Source organism: Idiotropiscis lumnitzeri, chromosome 22, assembly GCF_059441095.1.
Source record: "Idiotropiscis lumnitzeri isolate Australia: NSW breed Sydney's pygmy pipehorse chromosome 22, RoL_Ilum_1.0, whole genome shotgun sequence".
In the NCBI taxonomy this organism is placed as follows: Eukaryota; Metazoa; Chordata; class Actinopteri; order Syngnathiformes; family Syngnathidae; genus Idiotropiscis; species Idiotropiscis lumnitzeri.
In genome coordinates this window covers 4,454,053-4,479,321 of record NC_142412.1, presented here as the reverse complement: position 1 = coordinate 4,479,321, position 25,269 = coordinate 4,454,053, and the positions used below count along the sequence as shown (strand labels likewise).

Genomic DNA, 25,269 nt, shown 5'->3' with positions numbered 1-25,269 from the left:
GCATATTAATCAATTAATATTACTATATTTAATTCCCGCATTTTCAACAAAGAATTGTATTCTTAAATATCAAAATTAGCATGTTAGCAAATTATCAGTTCAACTTTTAACTATTACCCAATTAAAATGACAAAAGCAAAAATCTTTGAAAAACCTGGATTAATAAATATTATTAATTATTATCATATGTCAAGGAAGTGAAACTATTTATAAGGGGACTTGATGTAGCAATTATGACACATGGACATACATGCAAAGACGTGCAAATCCTGTGAGGTCGCTTACACAGAAACATAAATAGAAGAACACACAAAAAGAATGGCTGGGGAATAAAAAAATAATACGTTTTAATAATAATTTGTTTTTTTTGTTATAACATGAATTTCACTCTCTCTCTCCCCGTATATATATATATATATATATTGTATTTTTTTTTTAAGCATTTTTGAAGGTGCGCCGCTACTTCGCGGATTTTCAGTTTTCGCGGGTGGTCTCGGTCCCCATTAACCGCGATAACCGAGTTTGATCATTTTTAACAGATATAAAAAAAGAATAAAGAGATTTTTGAAAAATTGTTTCATCAAGATTTTTTTTTCTCTCTTTTGCAAGATGCTTGCAGCATTTGCCACCTTCTGCCGATTATCAATATTTCAAGCATTATTTTTATTACGAAATTATGTGTTGACCACTGCTGTTGTACTTTAAATGAGATACTTAATCAGCAAGTTAAGCCGCTTGGATGGTCACGCCATAAGGATTTTTCATTTAATTATAGGCGAGCCACCCACGAGCTCCTTGAGCTGTTTCTCACGCAGGAGCGGAGAGCAGTTACTGGACGTTGTGTTGATTCATCAACCTGGTAGGATTAATCCGTTTTCTACTCTGCTACACTGCAGTGGATTCCCGGAACACAGGATTGACTATTCAGGACAACTAGAGGAACACAAATATTCAAACAAGACACTTGGACATTGGGATTGATTCAGTCTTTTGCTGAATTGTTTTTGAGTTTTGTACATTGTGTCACATTTATTTTTGTAAACCATGCATGATAATGCTGTAACGGTATTATTGAAATGTTGACTGTGTGAACCACATCCAGTGAAATGGTTGAAAATTGAAGTTAGACTTAACTGATCAAACAAAATACTTACTTCTTACTGAACTTTATTCAACAAAGTGAGGTAAGGTAATTGAGTATAGATTAGGTAAGATTTGAACATAAAATTAGACTTTATTAAACAACAACCCGCGCCAAACTGCTGCTGTGAGAGGCCAGAGAGATTTCAAACGTCTCAGGACTTTCCTGGTGTGCTGTACGAGATATTGCAACACTTAGAAAAAGTGTACAGCGCCAGCAGACAATGAATTTGCAGAAAAAATGAGTGCCAGATTGGAGGTCCAAGACGCTCTTGGTTAGTTTCCTCTCTAGACCACCTGTGCTTCTGTTTTTTCACAAAAAAACTTAGGAGAAATATGACGGGAACAGAGCCAGAAATCTTTTCACTGGGGTGACCAAGGTGACACGATGCATGGCTGTAATTTTACAACTCAGAGGTACTGAGGTCTGCCTCATTGTTTATCATACCAGCCACAGTCAGTGTTTCATGAAAAAGCACACATACACCAAATTTGTTCAACACACTGAGAATACAAGTGTGACATCAGAGTTGTCATTTCCCAGACTCTCTGCGCATCCAGTCGCCATACATGCACTTACGTCCAGCGCCCCGTCGTGCCGCTCGGCGAAACTACAATGCCCCCGAATATTTTCCAGATGCGTGTGAGGGCAGGGAGGCCGAGAATGTCAAGTTTTGTTTTTTTATTGGTTTGTGTATTTTTTGGGTAGATTTTAGAGTTTTTGTTTTTTGCATGTTTTGCTTTTTTAGGGTTCTGGCAAATTTGATTTAGTTGTTGCTATAGATTTCTTTTGTTTGTTTTTGTTTTTATAGTTTTTGTAATTTTTCTACTGCTTTTCTGTGATAACGTTTAATGTTTTTTTTAAATGTCTTCCCCAGTTTGTTTCTTTTTTTCTTCTTTGGAAGGGGTTGTTTATTTTTATTTTTTTTTTTTATTTATTTTTTTTTAACATGACTCACTTTTGCCGAACCACAAGCGTAAAGTTTGCCTCCTCCTCAAACAATATTCACTCACATCCGCAAAATGCATTGTCATTGCCGCTCAGTACTATTTCCTGAACTCCCCTTTCCATATTTTTGTGACTATAAGGCACTTTAGAATATAAGTAAAAAAAGGCATCATGAAGAAGAAAAAATGTATTTCATAAAAACAACTCGTGAAACTTTACACACACATCAGGGCTCCGGGTGAATTTTACAAATTTCTTCTAAGTCCCCTTTGCAGCGGGGAACTTTGAAACATTGTATCCGACCGTGGAAGGCTGTTGGCGGGCACGGCGCGGCTCATTGCAGTATCAGTCAAAAAAATCCAAATAAATCCGTCCCTTGGGGGGGGGGTACTGTCATGACCCGTGTCGGTCAGGTCAGTGTTTTTTGTTATTGTTTTCGTCACCTCCCTGCCCGGTGTGCCAGTGACCCCGTGACCTCGTCGGGCCGGTCATTCTTTTGCACCCTGATCCTAAAGGCTTCATCTGATCGACTTTGTAGTCGTGTCATCGGATTTGCAATGCAACGATAATAAACAATGAAGTCAGTAACTTACTTCGCTAAATTTGTCAGACTTTTTGAACCCCATGTGTGGTCATGGTGTAAAGAAATCCAAAATGCATCTCAGTGTCCATCTACATTTAAAAAGCAAGACAACAGTACGACCCTGCCCTTCTCCCGGTCCATGATGTGGTTTTCCCTACAACGAAGCTCTCGAGGTAGCAGCAAGTGAACGACTGGCGACGCCATCTTGGCTTTTATCAACAAGCAGCGACGCCATCTTGGCCCTTAACACAGCCAATCGCAGATAATTTTAAATTCAAAACTCTGGAAATTGAGTTGTCCTAACCACAAGTCCTACTGTTGCCTTTTGTCTGTGTGTGTTTGTCACACAATAAAATAAGCACACAAATGAATTAGTAAGTCACCCTGAATATTCGGCTTTTCGTTGTTTCAATCGAAAGTGAAATTCAAAAACCTTCTGAAGTCGACGCCGTCATTTCTTTTTCATAAACTGGGACGGCGTACCAGCAGGTGGGTCCATTCTCTTGGTAGGTACATTATGAACTCCGGCATCAGAACTACAAGTCTGCAGAGAAGTCAGTTCCATTGCTACCACAACTCGGTTACAATCCGAAATGCCTCTCATAGCAAATGTGTACGACAGCGCCGCATGCGTGTGTGGTGGAGCACATCCTGTAATCAGTCAGGCTTTCAAAATAAAAGCACAGTCCAATTATGACCACAATCTGATAAAAAAATCAGAGATACAAGTAACTTTTCAAGATGATTCCAATGCACTGATTCCAAATTTGCCCTCCTCATTTCCTGTTCGGCAATAAAACAACGCTGATTATGAGGTTCTAAATATTGGCCGGGGGAACGTGCTCTTCTTCGTCCACTCTCCTCTTCGCCCACGCTTTCAGTCTACAGAAATGGCACAACGGCCACGCCCTGAGCTTGCCAAAAACAGATGGATTTAACGGAAAATAGAGCCTACAACAATGTTCTCGGGAAAAACGGTTATTCTAACAGCAAAACTTTTGTAGAGTGGAAAGACGTGGCCGATTATTAGACCGTTAAATTTTGTTTGTTGGGAAGTCAATTTCAGGACTTTTCATGCTGTTTATGAGTGTCTGTCTTTTGAGTTTGAAAAAGCTGGCTCCTTTCACAAAGCCTTACTGAAGCCAGCCTTTTCCATGACACTGTATGAATATTATGGAACTTGGAAAAATGTAAAGAGGGTAGGCAATCAGACATGTCACCACGCCTGCTGCTACGGTCTCGCCGTTTAGTGACGATAACATTGTACTCTGCCCCACCGTGTGAACACACAGTATGCACGAGCTTATCAGCCTATTGCGTGCTGTGCCGTTGCCAAGGACATCCAAACTGAAATGCTATCACACAAACGGGCGGTGCCAAGCGGCCCCTAAGTTTAACCGAATGGAAGCTCCGGACGGAGGAGGACGGGGGACATCTTTTCTTCGGATGAGCCGCTCTGTTTTGACAAGCTGGCAAGAGTATATATTAAAGTTAAGCAATGAAACTAAATACAACTGCTCGTGTATTTTGTCTACGTAGCTTCCATTCTTCCCATTTTGTCTCTCTTTTGCATTAGTTTATGGACCGCTCGTGATAGTATGCACACTCCTCGAGCGGGGACCATTTAACGATCCTGTATGCTAACTTTTGTAATTTATTCACAAATTTACTTATTTGCCATTTTTTGGGCGGGGGGAGAACCAAACCTCAGCTATTTTCTGAAAAGCTCACCTTTTTGTGTTTTGGTGTTCTATATATTAGAATGTCATCTTGCTGTTGGTTTATCTAATTTATTTATTTTATTTAATTATTTTTTTTTTTTTTTAAACCAATGACTTTAGAGGTGCTGATGTCTGACACACACACACACACACACCAACAATCGTTTGGTGACTTTGGAACGTCCGTGTGTGCGTGTGCGTGCGTGCGTTCGTGTTCACCTGTTCCAATGAGCAGTCAGTGCCGGCCGGAGCTAACAGTGTGGTGGTAGTACTTGACATACGATTCTGAGGTCCTATCCCGGGCGCATTAAAAAAAAACACGGCTGGACCAAAGTACAAACAACTCTGCTCCAAGCAGAAACACTCACTGCACCAACCCAACCGGACTGCATCGGGTCATATGTCTGCTACACCTGTAGACTCCGAGGGTACCCTTTTGGTCAATGTGTGGCTCCCTACACCCCCGCCTTTCTTTTGAGGGCGCGCATAAGGAAGGGGATTCTTCCCCATTGTCCAACACCTTCCCACAACTGACAGCTTCGCGCTCCGTTCGTGCCTGAACCCTTGTTTGACCGGCTGCTCTCTTCTGGTCGGATCGCCGCAATTTTAATATGATTTGAGGGAAGCTTGTGGCAAAATATACTCTCTTCCTGTCTGGTGCGCAATTGGCAGTGGATCGTTCAACTGTTATCCAACCCCCAACTTGTTGAGAACCATGACCCAATGATTAAATATACCAGGATACTCACATTGCCATCTTAAAACAACATTCTGAATAATATTTTCAAGTGAAATAATCACCCATGTTACCTTAGCTGTAGCTATATCTGTGCAAATAAAGATTTGTTTGTCAGCTCCTGCTTCACTCCTCCACTTGTACTCTTCTCTTTCAGCAATGGTACACCAGCACAACTTGTCCATTTAAATGTTTCCGACAACATATAAAAATATTCGGGGGCATTGTAGTTTCGCCGAGCGGCACGACGGGGCGCATTTCTGTTCTTTCTTTTCTGTTCCCAATTCCCCGAATTAGGTGATGGCGGTTGGTACGTTCGTTCTAGCTTTTTGCCTCTCATGCTGTTCACATTTTTTTTCTTTTGCGGCGCGACGCCGCGTCATCAAGTTATGGCATCCAAAAAGCAAGAAATCTCGGGCTCATTTTCCCCCGATGGGCTTCCGAAGGCTCCTTGACAGATCAGTGTCAGATGACCCTGTCAAATGTTTCCTGCAAGTCCACCAGGTGTCAAATGTTATTATTTTGTTATACACACAGCGCCGCCAAGTGGAATCAAAAATTTGTTTTTATTTAAATTTTCACATTATGCACGGTGCCCTTTTGACGAATCTGACTGAACGGCACGACGGGGCGCTGGAGCGGTTAGACGGCCGGCATAAATATTAAACCTCTTCACCTGTATAGGTTTAGATGTGAGCTATAAATACAGCTAAACTGTCAAAACATCCACTCGTACCAGCAGGTAAAAGTCGGAGTCTAAAAAGCTGATCAGTGTCGATTTTTTTTCAGTCCTCTTCAGTAGAGTTGAGTTGCGTAATCCACTTTTTGGCATCCCCGCTCACATCGGGCTTCTGTTTCGCAAGCGCACCTTCAAAAATGCTTAAAAATAAAAAAGTGCGAAGTAGCGGCGCACCTTGCCAAAACGTCACAAAATTCGGCAGAGAGTAAGATCATTGTCTTGAGTCTTTTCTGACTAATTTTCAGTCGGATTCGTCGAAAGGGCACCGTGCAGAAATGTGTTGCAATTGTTGTGAATGAGAAAGACAACCAAAAATAGCTTTAAGTGTGTACCATGTAAAACGTTTAGTTTAGCTGTTAATGAAGTTTCGTTTTTTTAGTGCTGAAAATTCATTGTCTGCTGATATTGATTTATTTTTTCTATTTGTGACATCAAAGGCAAATAATTTCACACACTTGACAATGAAAAAAAAAAGTTACAGAAGGTGATGAAACCAAAAGACATTCACCAACTGCCACTGAAGACTTTCTTCACGATGCGTCTTGTGTCTTTACGTAGGACCAGTGTGTGGAGGCCCACGAGCAGAAGCAACTCGCCGACAAGCACCGATCCATAGTCTTCACCCAGCATCATCAAGTCCACTTGGTAGGTCGCCATAGCAACCAGACAGTCAGAGAGATGATCCCGTCGGCAGAAGCTCCTAATGAGCCACAATCGGACAACCGTCACTAGCCGCTAAAGTTTCAGTCAAGAGAGCATTCCCAGCTGCCAGGATGGCAGAGCGGTCTTAGGCGTTGCGTTCAGGTCGCAGTCTCCCCAGGAGGCGTGGCATCCGTCTCCACACACCACTGAAGACCAAGCGCCTCCGTGTGAAAGCAGAGCGCTTATATTGAGGCTGTGAACAAATATGCTCTCAGCGCACTTTAGAGTTTGCTTCAAGACCCTCCCCCAGCTCTCGGAACAATGCCTCTGAGATCTCAGCCAGGGGCGTTTGGACCACAGATCGGGATAAAGTGGCACCGTCAGACATTTGACTCATTATTATTATTATTATTATTATTTATTACTGATTAATTTTCTTATTAATTCCTTATTTATTTTCTTATTAATTCCTTATTTATTTTTAAATCTTATTTTGTGTTAAAAAATAAAAATAAAGACATTTGAGAAGATTAGATTTTTTTTTTTTTTTTTCTTGCGGAAAACCTGATGCGGCCCAGCCTCACCCAGAGTCTGCCTCTAGTGGCCCCCAGGTAAATTTAGTTTGAGACCGTATAAAGCTCCTTCTGCTGTTCTCTTTGTTCTTTTCTTCATCCCCCCCACCTTAAGGCGGAGTGAGGCTACCCTCTCGTCCACTGGGGTAAACCCCAGCGTACAGGCGCCAAGCCGGGGGGCAATAAGTATGCCCACACCTGCTCGGCGTCTCTCACCTAACGTGGTTTGCTTGTGAAGGTGCATGAAAAGGAGCTCGTACTGTGTCGGATAAGAGCACCCAAACTGTACTGCCCTATATTCCAAACAAACAGAAAACAAAGGACCATCTTGCAAAGCCAAATTCTAACATTGTGCCATATTAGGTGTTTTTTTTCCCAAGTAAAACAAAACTCCCGCCTCAGACAGAGCCCATTGAAAGTACCAAGCAAGAACAAAGCAAACACAGTCAAGAGATCATTACCAGTTGCCAGGTCGCCACCCATCGTGTCCGGGGACCTCGCTATGCGAGCGGACTGAAAGGCTGAACAACGTAGCTGGGTTCTATGTGTGGTACACAACAAAAAGGATACATCGGTGTATGAGTTCCATTCATACCTATCTTAATGTGTTATAACTTGAACATTTACAGCACTAAAAAAACAAACTTTTATAACAGCTAAACTAAACGTTTCCAATGTAAATTTCCACCTTTATATGGTGTAAAAAGACATCCTGAAGCCTGGGCAATCATGGTGTTTTCTGATATCACTGCAAAAGGGGAACTATTACTCTGGATCTGTGGAGGTTTCTCCGAAATTACACGTGGCATTCAGAAATTTGAATCAGTCTTGAAATTGCAAAAGATCCTTAGATTCTCCTCTGAAAAGCTCACTTTGGCAGCAGGATAAGAACCTACGAGGGGACACCCCAGTGAATTTTTAGTCCATCACCCTGACCACTCGGCCACACCAACACAGTTGCCCTCCATTTTCTGATGACAATACATATTTTGCTAGGGGGCAAAATTCCATCAGCCCCAAGCACTCACTTTGATTCCATTGAAGCAGATGACGTTGCCGACTAATGGAGGAGAGAGAATACTCATCCTTTGTTTTCTGCATTTGTGAGTATGGTGTATGTGTGTGCATGTGTGGGGGCAGGGGCAAAAGGGTCCATGTGTTATTTAGGTTTCAGTGTCCAGTTCGAGTTTGTCATTGTCCAGTTCGAATTCGTCATTCTCAACATCAATCAGGTTGTAATGGTACATTTGGGCAACAAACATGCAGTTAATAATCATCTTTGTCATAAGAATAATGCAACATGAACAGACTACACATAACAAAAATGAAAACCATAATTATCCCGATATATTGTCTTTCAAATTCTTCGTAGTGGTCATAACATCAATAATTGTTTCATTTTATTAAAAATGTAAATGCAGTAATGTTCTCCAATCAAGGCTAAAATTCTTTATGTACGTCATTAATTTCCAAACAATATCTAATCTTTTTGTTCTGTGGCTTCAACATTCGTATCTGTGGCTGGTTGTGCGGTTCCGATGTGCGTGTGGTCCGATATTGTGACTCAGGTGGGCTCCTGTTCGAGGGATTCGCGTTGCTCGGCCTTTAGCTGGAAACCGGAGAAGCTTGTACTGCAACTGGTGGATCCAGCTGCCACGCCCCGCGACCTTTGCTGCCGTCGGGGTCACTGCAATCATCTGGCGAGGGCCATCTCAGCATTCACTTGTCCCAACGAAGTCGTTTCAGCACCTTGAAGAAGAGTTGGTCTCCCACACGGACGTGATTTCTCTGTGGATCAGAACACACTGACCAGTAATTGCGTCTTTTTTTGGTTTCATGCAGTCAGTCGGGCTCTGTCTGAGGCCGATTGTAGCAGTGGAGCTACCATCATACATTAATACTCTTCAATTTCATTGTATTTGTGCAACTCACCAAATTTTCTTTCTAAAACACCTTTTGACTCCACAAGATGACGCTAATCAAGCAAATACATGGGAAGGGATACATCTTAACTGAGATAACCTTTGTACGTCAGGGAGGAGCTACATTTGACTGGCTCCACAACATTAGGCGGCACTTGGGGACTAAGACTGCGACCAACAGCAACAATTGGGAAAAATACCAATCAACTCCTTTCCTCTCAGGCAATGGACAATTACCGGAGATCAAAATGGATTGTTGACAAAAATTGAGAATTATTAAAACAACATAGCTTCGGCTAGCTCGTGCGAGCTTTTCAATTAAGTTTACAGTAATTTAAACACAGATTTATACAGCACACTCGATGAGTGGTGAATTCTCAACTTAAACAGTGACGGTGATGGCCTTTGTAGGAAAGTCGTCGCTTCAGTTTTTTTTACATCTAAAGTTTATTAAAGGAAAGAAAAATAAATAAAACTTGATTTCCATGTCTATCATGAGTGGAACCTCAAAAAAATTAATTTATCATCATAAATTCATAGGGCCAAGTATGGAGCCATTTTGGCTCAGCGTTGCCCTCGAGAACGGGCCCACACCCGGCCGTCGCCGAAACATGTCAGGTAAAAAATTAACCTAAAACATAATTGTCTGCTTTTAATGAATCAGGTCTTTTGCACGATCCGTCGTCGGGCACAAGAATTCCACCGAACATCGCCAGTTCAATGGGATTTTGGTTAAGTCCGCAAATAATTGTGGACAATATACTTTGGCTGCGCGCTCGAATAATTTTACTCGTATATACTTCAATGAGGGTGTAGTGTGGGTATCGGGATCTTTAACACGCCCTAACACGAAGCTGACTCTCCAACCGCCACAGCCTTTTAATGACGAAATTATAAAATAAACAAAAACACTGTTCAACAACATAAAATAAAATAAAAAATCACATCATACTTACATTTATAAACTTTAACAGACACGGGAAAAAAGGTGGTGATAGAAAGATATTTAGCTCATTGCTCCAAGAGACTTTTTTGTAGGTCTTGGTCTTATACATAAACTATGGCCCGCGGGCCACATGCGGCCCGTTAAACGTTTTTATTTTTTTTAATAATATACGTGCAATAGAGTACTAATATACCCCCAAAAAGTGCCAAACAGGCCCGCTTCGGACACCATTTCGGCGGAAATTAGAAACGCTATCTCAATACAAATATTTAAAACATAATCCTGAAAATATAGAAACACACGAATAATAATTTTACAAATGGCTCAAAGAACTGCAGTCCTATTTAACCCTCATATGATAAACTTTTATTATTAATATGATGATTTATTGATCATGTTAGGCCAGCAGAGAAGGCTTTGATGAATGTATTTTACAAAAACAGAGACAGTAGAGCCAAAATCCATGTTGCCTCACATAGCAAATGTGTACAGTGCGAGCTGAAAATGCATTTTCAGCACTAAAAAAACAAACTTTTATAACACCTAAATTGGCAAATTAGACCTTATGGCATCTTAATTTGGTCTCCAGCGCCCCGTCGTGCCGCTCGGCGAAACTACAATGCCCCCGAATATTTTTTAGACCCGCGAAGCACTGAACCCGCGAAAGGTGAACCGCGAAGTAGCGAGGGTTCACTGTATGTATAAGACCAAGACCTACAAAAAAGTCTCTTGGAGCAATGAGCTAGGTTTTACATTTATTAGGAGCCGGTTACATGTACCTCTTACAATGCCTTCAAAACGAGAGACGCCTTCCCACTGCCAACTTCTCAGACCTAAACAGGCCGTTGCACGCAGAATATGTACCATTGCACATGACCCAAGAACCGCCCCCCCAAGCAATGCCCCTCATCAAGTCGCTCGGGGCGAAAGACACGCAACAACCTGAACTGGTCGCCAGCCAGTCACAGGGCTGGGTTTAAAAAAAAATATATCGATTTGAATCCATTTACCTTTTCATAGCCCGATATGGACAGTTTCACATGTCAGTAAACCTTTTTATGTTCCCGAACGATGGTACTGGACTTTAACACTAAAAGTTTGACTTGCATCATCATAACACGCAGATGAAAAAATTAATCGTTTTTTTCTTTGGAGATAAAGAACATTTTGTCCCCAATTAACTACAAATTATACATATATATATATATATATATATTTTTTTTTTTAAAGAAATATTTAGATAAACCAGCTGTCGTATTTTTTTTGGGGGGGGGCATTCCAAAATTTTTCATTCTACAAGTTTAGTCAGTGTACTGTGCCCGGGGAAGGTGCTCCTATTCGGCTTCACTGTCACGCAGCATGCACTCCTCCTCCGCAATTTCCCGACAGAGCTTCCTCTTCAACGCCTTAGACCGCTCTGCGAGTGCTCAAGAAATTCAGGGAATGTCTGAGAGGGGGCTCGCAGGTGCGCGGATGTTATTTTGCATTGGGAGTTTAATAGTGGGAATGATTTATGGATGGTTAGTAAGGATTCTCGTGAGAGTGAAAAAATTATCTTTGCAGAACTGGATAAAATGGCAAGCTCCTGTGAGCTCATTTTCTCGATCAAGCTGCTTCACCGGTGCTTTCCGACTCACTGGTCATTTAATCAAGCCAAGGTCCGTTTTCCCGCTGCTCTTTACAGGCCACCTTTTATTTCTTTCGAACGAGGCCTCCGGTCCAATTCTGTTCCTGGACAAACGTTGCAAGTTTATATGTGACGTGGTCTGAGTCGATTTCGCGTTGTCACCTTTTTGTCATCGTCTCCGCCGTCGCTAACCCTTATTGGTAGCACTTGACATGATTTAACCGTACTCAAATCTTGTCGACATGCAGTAAACAACACATTTTTTCAACATAGAAAACTGTGGCTTATAGCCTGGTGCGGCGGCTTGTATATCGTATTTTTTATTTTAAATTTTTTTTTTGTCTAAAAGGAGCGACTTTTACCTGCTGGTACGCCGTCCGGTGTTCGTTAAAAGGGCACCATGAAATATGTCAGAAATTACATTGATTGAGTCGGGGTCGACACAAAAAGAAGAGCCAGGGGGATTTGGCGGAGCGGTCTAAGGCGTTGCGTTCGAAGATGCCGTAAGATGACTGTCCAAATGTTATGACAATTGCAAAAGATCCTTAGATTCTCCTCTGAAAAGCTCACTTTGGCAGCAGGATAGCAGGTCAAAGGTCAATGGATAGGACCCATCTACAATGTTGCACATGCTCCTAAAAATCCGAGATTTTCTGATTTCTCCATTAATCAACAAAATAATCGATTTTTAGCAGCATGTGCATGAGAGTTATTAAGCATTTTAAGCTAAATATTTCCTCACTTGCGTAAGGAACATGATGGTGCTTTGGGCTGAATTAGTCAGTATTTTCAGGGAATGTGATTGAACGAAAAACTCGAATCCCACCTCAGACAGAGCCCATTGAAAGTACCAAGCAATAACAAAGGAAACACGGTCAAGAGAGCATTACCAGTCGCCAGGTCCAAAGGCAGCAGGTTGCAGCAGCACCCACCCCCTTCTTCAGGATGTCACAATACGAAATTCGTTATTTTTTGTGAAAAGCTGTGGGCGTTAAGGGTGTGTCCATGAGGCAGTGCGCCCATTTTAATATCAGGACAGAGATGGTGCACTCCATTTATTTAAAATGACATTTCCCCAAAAGTTGTCATGAACCTCACCTTTGGTAGGCCAGAAGTGATGGTCAAATCCCAACAGCCTAAGACTGTGAACCCATAGAAATGTATGGTCACCTTACATTATCGGCCGGTCGTCGAGTCCCGCCGAGACAGGAACGTGGAGCGGCGGCCGGTCGTCGAGTCCCGCCGAGACACACCTTTATATAGTGTAAAAAGACATCCTGAAGCCTGGGCAGTCATTAATTAAAATGGGCCTGCAGTACTGCCGAGAGGCCGCCGGTACCGAGTGCGCATTCAAAGAGCTGAGTAGAACGAGCGTGGGTGTTTAGTAGAGAGTAGAACAGCAAGTGTGCCATGACAGTGAGCGAAATTGTTACGCAAGCGACTCAAATAAACATCAAACATCAAGCCCGTGCAATTTCCCACCGATCACAGTCTCCCAAGGGATGCGGCATTTAGGAATGATGACGTGGAGGAAGTATCCCGTTTGGGTTAGCCTGCTGCCGCCGAGAAGCTTGGGAGGCTTTCGGCCAGGACGACATTTTTACTGGAGCCCCAAATTCCAAAAAGCGGCGAGTTTAATCGCCGGGCTGATGCCTTGTAGTGATACTGCCTCTAGTGGGTAAATTAAGAACAGCAGTTAGGAAGAGCGCGCACTCAGTACTGTATATGTGCGGGCCAGAATGTATTAATTTTATTACAGAGGCTGCGGGCTGATGCAATTCAGCTGTGATTAATTGAAGACTCCGAGGAGAGTCCGAGGAGGCGTAGATTTTTCCCTTTCTCCCCCCACTTTGTCGCCCAGCCAATCAGCAAAGAAAGGTCGTGATCATTATAAAGGGAGTTATGATTCGGAAATAAAATGGAAAGAAAGTCTTCTGTTTTTTTTTTAACCCCGTCTTGCTGGCGTGCATCTTCGCCTCTCGCGCTTTCTGCTGTTAAACCTGGGCTTGGCCACAAACACACACACGCGCGTGCGCGTGTGGGACCTTGGGAAGTTACCCAGCACTCTTCAGTTCTTACAGGTGAGCCCAGCATTTTTATCATTTTTAGACTGCTTTGCTATTCTTAAAAATTCCCAATGTTTTAGTCATTGGCGGTTGGAGGAATTTTGTTGGAATTACAGAAACATCTAAAAGAGGCTGGATTTTTTTTTCTGTTCCAGCTTTGAAGAAGCCACCATGGATGTGAACTCTCGCAGGGCTCTGAGATCCCCGCCGACCCCGCCGCCTGGACAGAGAAGCTGCTTTCCCAAGCTCGGAAGAGCGACTGAGAGCAACGAATTGTGTCGTGCATTTAATGAAACATTAGGTATAGTTTTAATGGGCAACGAAAACATTAATGACGGTGGACGCCTTCATTGAAGAAGCAAACATCATGAAATTTTTTTTTAAATTTATTTAAAAAAAAATTTTTTTTGAGGTTCTCGTGATTAATAAGATGGTCCAAACCAAACCAGACTTTTAAAGTTATGAATTTATTCTTGCCTGAGCATAATTCATTTACAGCTCGCGCTGTACACATTTGCTATGAGAGGCATTATCTCATAAGGGAAATATTGAATGGCCAGGTTCTCCATTTTAGTCCAATCGCTTGTGAGAAGTGTGTCTCTGCCCAAATCCTCAAGGACCAGGTTTAGTCTAGCTCTGAACTCTAGTAGTCTTCTCAGCGTATTAAAAATGCTGTTCCAGCCTGAGCTACAATCCCAGAGCTGATGAGTGTGGGCAAGGCATGGCATTCTCTCGAAGTTGTTTTTCTCCCACCTTTTGATCCAACTATAAATCAACTTAAATTCCGGGTGATTGGGCCTGTCGTTTATTAACCAGTGGCACATAAATGCATTTGATAATGTTGCAATTTGACGCAGAAGCAGATTTATCAGAACAGATTGGCTGCTAATTGATGTGACACGCACACCTTGTAAAAGAACCGGTACTTTTCAAAAAATTTTTATCTGCGCTGTGTACCCGATGTTATGGTCTGACTGTGTGTATATCAGGGGTGGGCGAAATATAGTCCGTTCCAATCTTAAATCCACCAGTATTTAATTCATCAAGAGTTGACCTTTGAAAATCCACTAAGTCATTATAACATCATGTATATATTACTGAGTCATCGGGCTCATCATTTTGCTTAACGACCGGGGACAATCGTGGCCACGACAAGATAAGGATTCTTTCTTTTTTTGGACCTAATGCTCTCTTGACTGTGTTTGCTTTGTTCTTGCTTGGTAGTTTCAATGGGCACTGTCTGAGGTGGGATTCAAACCCAAGCCTCCTGGGGAGACTGCGACCTGAACGCAACGCCTTAGACCGCTCCGCCATCCTGGCACCTGGTAATGCTCTCTTGAATGTGTTTGCTTTGTTCTTGCTTGGTACTTTCAATGGGCTCTGTCTGAGGCGGGATTCGAACCCACGCCTCCTGGGGAGACTGCGACCTGAACGCAACGCCTTACACCGCTTCGCCATCCTGGCAACTGGTAATGCTCTCTTTACTGTGTTTCCTTTGTTCTTGCTTGGTACTTTCAATGGACTCTGTCTGAGGTGGGATTCGAACCCACGCCTCCTGGGGAGACTGCGACCTGAACGCAACGCCTTAGACCGCTCCGCCATCCTGGCACCTGGTAATGCTCTCTTGAATGTGTTTGCTTTGTTCTTGCTTGGTACTTTCAATGGGCTCTGTCTGAGGTGGGATTCGAACCTACGCCTCCTGGGGAGACTGCGACCTGAGCGCAACGCCTTAGACCGCTCCGCCATCCTGGCAACTGGTAATGCTCTCTTGACTGTGTTTGCAACCTTGGAGGAGAACGAGAGGGACAGGCGAAAGCGGACTTCATTCAAATGGATTTATGGCAGAGCTCAACATATAAAAAGTGTATTAGGTCCTCTGTGGATTTCCTTGCAGACAAAACCAAATATGCCTCATCTGGGTAAACAGTGAAGATTTACATATTCAGCATATGCCTCGCAATGAGCAGTAGCCCCCACACGTGCGCTCCTCAAATGATGGAATTTGGACGTGGCCAACTGCGTCAGATGAGACTGCCAAGTTTGGTGAATTTTTGTGCATTTGAAATTAGGGCAACTAAAAAGAATAGGTTTTAACGCTCTCCAGTGCCCTGTCCGCACGTAGGATTTGGAACGCTTTATTATTATAAATGTATTATTATTATTCATCTATTATTATTATTAATAATAATTTATTATTATTATGTCATACATTTAATACAATAGTAATTACGTAGTAATATCATAGTAATACACGTGTCATAGCATATAAGAGGTGCAAATACAAGTTAGCTCCTTATTTCCCAAACCCAAACATTAATAAAAGATTAAACATAATTTGATTGGGACTGAGGGCAGAGAAGATACCAGCAGATTGGCTAACTGTTAATTTGTATGGCAATTGTCGAGAAGAATATTCCTATGTCTGTGTGGGCTCTGTCTGAGGTGGGATTCGAACCCATACTTGAGCAGTCCTCCGTCCAGCCCGGGCGTGTCACTTCAATGGACGAGTTGTTTGCGTGACAATTATGCTATTAAAATATGTTAGCAATCTAACGAAAAATGCTAAAATAGGGGGCCGTGAGGGTGGCCAGGCCAGTGCGTCCCATTGGGGCCATTCAGGCGGACGTCCGGAACGACCCGAACGCCACAACTTCGAGAAGATAGGATCATCTGAGTCATGTTGCCGTGCTCAGGTATCATCGTCGATTTTTTTTTTTTTTAAAAACACACATCACCACATGGATTTTTTTTATTTTTTTATTTCAGCCTTGTGTTTTGTTACCGTTTCTCCATCTTCTGCTTGTGATCATTTGCATTCATTTAATTTGTCTCGCGGGCGGTGCTCCTCTACGGCTTAACTGCCACGCACGCGCGGTGGTGTAAACTTGAGTGAGCAATCCCATCTTCATTTTATGATTGCTCCATAGTCCATGCTGATTGTGATGTTTAATTCATCAGAACATCGAAGTGGGTCGGATACCACGTTTGCAAGCTCCCCGCTGGAATGGGGACTTAGAAGAAATGAGGGGAAAATTCCCCCGGAGCTCCGTGCCTGAGGGCGGGCTGTGAGCCGCGCCGCGTCCGCCAACAGCCTTTCATGGTCGGACACCATTGTTCGCAAGTTGCCCGCTGGAATGGGCACATAGAAGAAATAGCCGCTACACCGCCTCCTGCATCCCTTACGCCACCTCCTATAGCCACTACGCCGCCTCCTGCAGCTTCTCCTGCATCGTCTGTGTCAAGCTCGCTTGTAGCGAGGTGAGGGAGGAGGACCCAAAATGCACGGAAGCCAGGCAAGGGTAGCTTAAAAGGAATTTAATGAGGGAACTTAAGAGGGCAAACCAGGTGCTGGGAGAAAACAAACTGACGTGACAAAGTGCAAAATAACGAAGAGGAACTAAACAGAACAAAATGACAAGGAAAACAGGGACAGTGACAAATAACTTATGCGCGTGAACGAGAACGAGAACGATATCAGGACTCGCTCAGCTGCTCCAGAGCCGCCAGCTCCGCCTCCGCCTCTGCTCAGCCAATCCTGACGGAATATTCCACAGCAGTCACTCTATGAAGACATCTCCTGTAGACCGAGTTGGCTGCCTGGCCAACTTCCTCCTTCAGCTCATAAATGTCAGTAAAGGCCACATCACCATGTATAGTACATACAGTACACTACTCAAAAAAAAAAAAACTTTGCAGATGAAATTTCATTCTGATCTAAAATGCACATATCCAACCGTTCAATGTTTCAAAACTTTATGCACAACTTGGTGTTCGAACAAGGAGCTGAATGGCAAATTCACAACAGCTGTATGATCCAGTACATTTCTTGATTTAATTCGAATTGGTATTCAAAGAGTACTCTTCACATTCTGTTATCCCCGCCCTGGACGGCGCGACTCGGCCGGCGCGCACTGAGGACAGTCCGCGCCAGTGATCGGCCGCGCCGGGGGCGGGGGGCCCCGTCCGCTGCTACGGCGGAGGGCGCAGAGAGCACATCCACGACCCCGGGGGAAGCGGCAAGGTCCGGGCAGGAGGCGCTGTAGAGCGCAGGAGGGCCGCGAGGGCAGGCGCGGCCGGGTTTGACCCCGGTACGCCCGCCGCGAGGGCCGCCCCGCACCACCGTCGCCCCAAGCCTTTCCAGGCCAACCCGAGGTCGGTCGCGGCGCACCGCAAGGTAGGGGAAGTGCGCCCGGCCGGGGGGCATGCCGCGGCTCTTGCCGCGCGCGACGACAGGCCACGCTCACCGCCCCCCCCGAAAGGGGGGCGGGATGGGCCGAAACCGCCGCGCGCGCCGACAAACCGCGGCCGCCAAGCACCCTGCCGGGTTGAATCCCCCGCGCGGACTACGCGGGCCCCACCCGTTTACCTCTTAACGGTTTCACGCCCTGTTGAACTCTCTCTTCAAAGTTCTTTTCAACTTTCCCTTAAGGTACTTGTGTGCTATCGGTCTCGTGCCAGTATTTAGCCTTAGATGGAGTTTACCACCCGCTTTGGGCTGCATTCCCAAACAACCCGACTCCGAGAAGGGCCGCGCCCCGGGGGCCACTACCGGCCTCACACCGTCCACGGGCAGAGCCTCCATCAGAAGGACTCGGGCCCCCATCGGGCGGCGCCGGGCAACTCGGCCTTCCGTACGCCACATGTCCCTCGCCCCCCTGGAGCGGGGCGGGGATTCGGCGCTGGGCTCTTCCCTCTTCGCTCGCCGCTACTGAGGGAATCCTTGTTAGTTTCTTTTCCTCCGCTTAGTAATATGCTTAAATTCAGCGGGTCGTCTCGTCTGATCTGAGGTCGTAGTCGGATGGGTTCGGGTTGGGCGGCCGGAAACCCCCACCGCACTGGAGGGGGCGGCCGGGCTCGCCCGTACGGACTCGGGTCGACGCGGCCGAGGCCAACGCCCCGCCGCGCCCGGCCGCGCCGGAGGGCCGCGGCGCGCGGACTGCTCGATGGTGGAACGGGTGTCCCTCCGCCGGCAGCCGCGCGCGGGCCCCCTAGACAAACGGTGACGGGCGCGGCGAAACGCGGCACGGCGCGTCAGGCTGCACTTAAGGGGACGGAGGCCGGCTGTCGGGCCGAGGCCTACGAAAACCCCCAACTGCGGGAAAGTAGCGGAGGACGGGGTCGGCCGCCCTCCTTTTCCCGATTGATTGGTAAGCGACGCTCAGACAGGCGTGGCCCCGGGAGGGACCCGGGGCCGCAAGGTGCGTTCGAAGTGTCAATGATCAATGTGTCCTGCAATTCACATTAGTTCTCGCAGCTAGCTGCGTCCTTCATCGACGCACGAGCCGAGTGATCCACCGCTAAGAGTTGTTCGTTTGTGGATTTGTTTTGGGGGTTGAGGCCATAGATCGGAGACAAAGGTTTGACATGGGGGATAACGGCGCCGCCGGGCGCTACCCCCTCCCGCCCGCGCCCACCCCCCCCTCCCGGCAAGGGAATGTGGGGGGGTTAAAGTACGAACGGTGGAAGAGACATTGAACCCCCCCGGGCCCGCCGAAGGCGGGCCAAGAGTTGTTTAGCTAACCTTGACAAAGCTAATCTAGCCTGGGTGAGTTTTAGGAGGCGTGGGTTCCAGTAGCTTTCCTGGGATTAATAGCCAGGAGCACATGTGTGTAGTGGAGCACGACTGTGACGGGGTCCATATCTTACTTGCAGTAGTCCAGCCCAATCTTGCCCCTCTCCTGCATTCCAGATTTTGGTGACACGTGAGTTTATTGAAAGGCTGGCACTTGGTTTGTTACCATTTTTTTTTTTTAACATGCATTCCGATCGGGTGCTGGCGGACGAGGCGCTTTGTCGAAGCTACCTCTGCTTGAGTGTTTGCCTGGTGACTGCCTCACCTAACGGCTGAAACTTGTGGAGGGAAATTATTTTTGGAGCTAAGACTTGGTGGAACTTCACAGTGGTTTTCATCGGTTCCGAGTCAGGAGTTGTCCTCAAGGTTTTGGCTAAGACCTCGTCCATGTCGCTGGCTTGTCCTCAAATGTTGGCTCTTGGTGGGTGGGGTCAACTGCACAGTAAATAAACAAGTTGCTGAAATAGATCAATGAAGATTCTATCTATCTACATTCCCAATTCCGATAGCACATAAATACTTGGGAATGGCAGAAATCCCAGATTGAAGCTTACAACTAAAGTCCAGATCAAATGGCCTCTAACAAACATCAAATGAAGACGAGAACAACTGCAGTTTGGCAAATTATTGAATGTTCCGTGAAAATACCCCAACCGTCACACCCCCGCACTTCATGCTCCAACTCCCCCCCTTCGAGCTCGCCCGCCGCCAGCTACGCATGAAAACAACACGATTATAGCGAAGGAATCCAAAATCCAAAAATACGTAACAAGAATCTGAAACTATAACCACAGTCACAAATGTGTAACAACAATCTACAATGCATGATTGAAGTCACAGATATATGACAAATATCAGCAAATGTGTACAAAGATTTGTTGGCACATAAATGCGGACAATAATCCGTATAGATGGGCGACCTGTAAAAACGGGACCTTTTGATTGGCTTGCACGGCCTTCCCACTCCACTCACATTGTCTTCTCAGCCAATAGGAAGTGGAGCTGGGTGACAGCTCTGGACTCAAATCTATATATATCTATCTATCTAATGTATTCGGCATCTGCAGTCCAAGTGACTGTGTGACATCATCTCATGGCAAGTCATTGCGAGCGCGGAGTGTTTGGCCTAATTTATTGCCCCCCCCCCCCCCTTTCCTGCTCTGAGTGCTTTGTCAATAAATAATTCTCGATGAGTCGTGCAGCCTTGGGTCGCGGAGGCAGCAGCTTCAGCAGGGAAACCCAGACGTCCCTCTCGTTGCATTTAAATAAAACAGGGAGGGATTACTTCTTTTTGTATTTATGCTCATTCCTGTATTTCCTTTAGATATGTGTTGCGACAAGATGACTTTGACTGAGATTTCTTTACAGAGAGGGTGCACAGGGAGATCGACAGCGTGCTGGCGAATGGGCGAGCGCCGTTTAAAAATGAGCTTAGCCTCTTAGGTGGTAGGAAAGCGGACGTTTGGAGCTGTGGCGTCATTCTTTTTGCCCTATTGGTGGTGAGCTTGTGTGGAAGCAATAACGTTGGGCCCATGAAGTCTCTGCCTGCTCGATGCTTGATGGTTAAAGGTTCTTTTGTCAGCGCTTTAGTCCGTCTGTGAGTTCTCGTCAGTATTTTAGTCGGTCTCAGTCAGCCAAATCTTGGTGCCGATCACCACAAGTCTGAATACAAATCTTTGCCGATTGAATAACCGTCATTTCCAGTGAATAATATCCCTTTAATATAATCCCCCCCCCCCACTACTGGGTGTGGACAATGATGCAAACATTGAGTGACACACGAGCTTTTTATTTTAATGATTTAAATTAACAGACTGTCAGATCATATCGAATAAGCATGGAAAAATAAGTTGGTAGATGAAGGGCGTGGCTATTGCCACTCGGCGTTCACGAGCACCTCCACCGACCACAGCGCCAACACGGCGAGCCGTTAACACTATTTTAAAGATAAAGATGTCCTTTATTAGTCCCACAATGGGGAAATTCGAGATTTGAACCCAGGCCTCTAATGCTGAGATTCTCTTTGGGGGTGATGAGGATGGACAAGATCTCCCACATTCAGAAACTATTAAACCTTCCCCTTTTTTCCCCTTTTTCTTTCTATATTTAATATCTTCATTTTGGGGCCTTAAAATCCGTCCATTTTCGTAAGCCAGTTGTATTGTGTGTTAGTAGAAATTACAACTCCAATTAACCTTTATCCATTGCTCCCTTGGTCACGGAATTGATGCTTTTCTGTGGATTACACTCATAATCCTCAAGAAGTGTATCATATACTGAAATTGTGTGATCGTGGATTTAGCGGGCCCGCCGGCTTTCACAGCCGGCGGGCTGTCGGTCTCCGCGGTGCCGCCGGCCCGGCCCCCCCCAACAAAAATAAATAAAATAATTTTCCTGATTAAAAAAACAAACAAAAACAAATAAATCCCCCCCAAAAAAACATTATTTGAACATGGTGTTGAAAAATGGACCATCCCGCTCTATATGAGCATTAAGTCTGCTTCTTTTTCTTCTTCTAAACAACAGTACTAAAACGTTCACTTAAAAAACTAAAATAAAAATCTCCTTTGATCAACTGGGTAGAAAATGTTAGCCTACTCTGAGTCAAAAGAGTTTACTAATATATATATATATATATATATATATATATATATATAGCCATGGCGCCGCGCTCGCCGTGCGAATCAGTCGTCAGCTTTACTGCGGACTTAAAGCGGCTGTTAACTTCATTAACCGAGAGGCACGATTCGCCTTTCCATGGCTTACTTAAAAGAGGATCCGTGCGTACTTGTCAATTTTGCTGGTTCCGCCCATCCCAGCAGTGGTTCTCGATGGACGAGTGGTAGAAGGCCAGCAGCAGCTTCCTGTCTTTTGTGCATGTTTCAACCAAAAACCTCAGGGGTGGTTATTAGTCAGCATCCACACACATTTCTAAACCAAACATTTATTTCTTTGTCTCTTGCTCAAGAAAAGGAACGACACACCAGTCATCAATCTACCTTATATTTGCTCGGATGAGTGTTTAGGCCTTGAGCATGTCACAATACGAAAGTCTTTCGCCTTCTTCAGAGTGTCATGTGAGTGTCTGTGTGTGGCGTTAACCAGCTAATTTCACTCTCTCTCTCCCCGTATATAACTTATTTTTGATCGCAGTGGTAGCGCCACCAACTGGAACACATCAAATCTCCATGTAGTAGCAACGGGGAGCTCGCGCTGTACACATTTGCAATGAGAGGCATTATCTCATAAGGGAAATCCGTTTATTTCGCCCGCATGTTGTTCCTGCTCGCATCCACTAGATGGCGCTGTACATGGAGGACTGTCGTTGTAGGTTATTGGTTCTCGGCTTATTTTGGCGCAACGCCTTAGACCGCTCCGCCATCCTGGCACCTGGTAATGCTCTCTTGAATGCGTTTGCTTTGTTCTTGCTTGGTACTTTCAATGGGCACTGTCTGAGGAACTTGGTGCCTAGCGCAAGGTGTATAACAGAATATAAACATTGAAGTTTCGTTTTTTTAGTGCTGAAAATTCATTGTCTGCTGTGTTAGCGTTAGCTGAAGATGATGGCGTCAACAGTGGACGATCATTTGGGGGGGGGATTCGCCATGTGGGTGCAACCGCCTCTCGACTCTGCCTCGGCGGCCTTTGACGATGCGCGGCAATATTTCCCTTATGAGATAATGCCTCTCATAGCAAATGTGTACAGCGCGAGCTGAAAATGCCATGGCCCTCGAGAAATGTTAAAAAAAGCAGCTCGACGACGACAGATGCGCCTGCACTGGCACATCTGTATTGATATAAAATTAGACAGGAGCTGCAGCAGATGGCTATTTAGAGAACAAAAGACGGTTAGACGGCCGGCGTGCGCCGAAGAAGAGCGCAGTTCTGATTATTATTGTAATTATATTAGCAGTAGCGCACTGCATCACATGCAGACACATTTTTGCAACCGTAAACACCAATAATAAAAAATATAGTACCTTTGGGCAAAACGCCGCGGCCTTTAACGGACAATCTTGCTATGCTCCAGCCTTCAAGAGTGGATGAGGAATATAAAGGGGGCGGGTCACCAGAGAAATCTGACAAGACGGTTGAAGAAGATCATCAGTGTCCCAGAGCAGAGGAAACGGTATGAATTGTCTCTGTTCGCTGAGCCACAAATCACATTAACTATCGGTGCGCATCATCATACTAAAGATTTCGGCCCATAATGCGAGACTTATATGCCCTCCTACTCATTTATTTTTACACATCCTCAGACTTCCATCCACCGTGGCTTGCGCTACTTTTATTTCCTTGCTCGCAAAAGGACAAGAACATCAGGCAAATTGTGCTCTCCCAAATTCTGCCTGGCAACACGTGACGGGAGAAACATGGTCATAAAGTTTAATTGAAAAATAATAAATATGCTTTATATTAACTTATTTATTCATTATTATTATTATTATTTATTCATTTACGTATTTATTTATGTTCTATTTTGTGGGTTTTCCCTCCTGAACTGGGGCCATGATTGAGAGGGACGGCCCCCACATGGCAATGATAATGTAATTAAAAGTTTTCTCTTGGAAGGTATACATTTGAGTGCAAAAAGCAAAGTCAGCTCAATGATAAAAAAAAAAATGTAGATAGAAGAAAGGCAGCCATTTGTCTCGAGAAGAGCTGGACCTTTTGCAGTGGTCAGTGATTGCTGATTTGTAATGTTCATGTTGTGCATGATACATATGTGAAGTATGTTCGTATACATGTGTAAATTAAACTGAATTGTACACGACGCTCTCTCTCGCCATTTCAACGGCAACCTGTTCGTCTACTTCAGGGCCCATGGAGATCATAGAATGCTTGCGCTCAAACCTTGCAACAAGACAATGCCCCAAACGATCTTTTTTTTCTTCATATCCATTGTACTTTTTCTCTTCTTTCTAAATATTTTTCTTGGCATTCTTCAATTATAAATCACTGCACCAGGACTTGTACAATTCAACATGAGAAAAAGCAATGCTAAAACGAAAGTGGTCTAATGTGTCCTTTGTCCTTCTAGAGTTGGAAACGTTAGCGACGATGACAGCGCGGACGACGAGGGCGTTTCATCTTTATTTAATGGGGAAACCAAGTGTTTCTGCCACTGCGATCAAAAATAAGTTGAATAAATGGAGCGAGAACTTTTGACTTTCCACACCTGCTCCCAAAATGTGTAATCTGTACCCAGTTTACTAATCTGTACCCACAGTTTAGTAATCTGTACCCACAGTTTAGTAATCTGTACCCACAGTTTACTAATCTGTACCCAAATTTTAGTAATCTGTACCCAAATTTTAGTAATCTGTACCCACAGTTTAGTAATCTGTACCCACATTTTACTAATCTGTACCCACAGTTTACTAATCTGTACCCAGTTTACTAATCTGTACCCAAATTTTAGTAATCTGTACCCAAATTTTAGTAATCTGTACCCACAGTTTACTAATCTGTACCCACAGTTTACTAATCTGTACTCACAGTTTAGTAATCTGTACGCACAGTTTAGTAATCTGTTCCCACAGTTTAGCAAATGAGCTAGCGTTCCATGCCATGACGTCAAACGTAAATAAAGTGAATATTGCTCTAGTTCGTGGGTGTTGCTTGATAGAGCCGTAGTTTTTCGTCGGGGCTGGATGGATTTGCATAACATTACGCCAACTTTAGGTAACTTCAAATCCCGGGGGGTCCAAACAACAGAATTCCCTTAGGCCTATATATATATATTTCATCTGTGCAGCTCGCCGTGGCCCGATCAGGCCGTGGTTTGGTGGTTGGGGTAAAATCTACACGGGGCCGGAATTGATCCCACGACCTCTTCATTGTGAGGCCACTGTGCCGAAAATCTGTTGGAGGCTGCGAAAGACTGGAGACCATTATTGTGTGAAGGCGAAGGCCTTCACACATATGTTATTCTGATTCTTTATTGTGTGAAGGCGGTAGGCCTTCACACATATGTTATTCTGATTCTTTATTATTATTGTGTGAAGGCGGTAGGCCTTCACACATATGTTATTCTGATTCTTTATTATTGTG

The 25,269-nt window shown here is 44.5% G+C and overlaps 1 non-coding gene across 1 annotated transcript; it reads right to left on the bottom strand.

The window, feature by feature from the left end:
• Nucleotides 1-18,795: 18,795 nt before the first annotated feature.
• LOC148316158 (5.8S ribosomal RNA) lies at nucleotides 18,796-18,949 on the bottom strand. The gene has a single exon (XR_015840351.1). It is a non-coding gene; the product is annotated as a 5.8S ribosomal RNA (ribosomal RNA).
• Nucleotides 18,950-25,269: the final 6,320 nt, after the last annotated feature.